Raw genomic sequence first — 667 nt, forward strand, 5'->3', positions numbered from 1 at the left:
CAAGTGGACCTTGTAAAATAGAGTAATGGATGATTAGTAACATAATTATTTCATCTTACTTTGTATACTACCATAAGTTATCTTAAAAATATAAGATAAATTTAACACTCTTCCTCACCTAACACTCCACCCACCCGGTTTTCCCTTGCCTTTAAGACCAAATAGTTGTTCTTTTTATTACTTACTTGTTCACTTTGCATGTGAATGATTTTGGTCTTCCTCTCTCTAAAAATAATACACATCTCTACTAAAATTGTTAGTATTCATTTAAATTTTATTACTAAGACTTGTTAGTAATATTATCAATAATATCAAGGGTTCAATATTAACAACTTCTAGTTCAATACTTGTTATTATTTTTGGGTAAGTTCTTGGGTGCAACAAGAAGGAAATCTTCTCTTTGAAGATTAGTAAGGAGGATCATCCATTTAGAATAAGCTCAAGAACAAGCTAGTAAGGTGAACTAGTTTGTGCCCTTTTTACCACAAAATCAATGTAAGGAAATTGTTTTTCCTTAAACTTTCTTTTTATGCTTTTATATTAGCATGCATGTTACATAGATCACCTAAATGGCAAATTATGAATAATTTAATTTTTATTAGAGAGTATAATATGGATCTATGATCTTTCAAGTGGTATCAGAGCTTAGGCTTGTAATTTGCATGTT

Source organism: Silene latifolia, chromosome 2, assembly GCF_048544455.1.
Source record: "Silene latifolia isolate original U9 population chromosome 2, ASM4854445v1, whole genome shotgun sequence".
Taxonomy (NCBI): Eukaryota; Viridiplantae; Streptophyta; class Magnoliopsida; order Caryophyllales; family Caryophyllaceae; genus Silene; species Silene latifolia.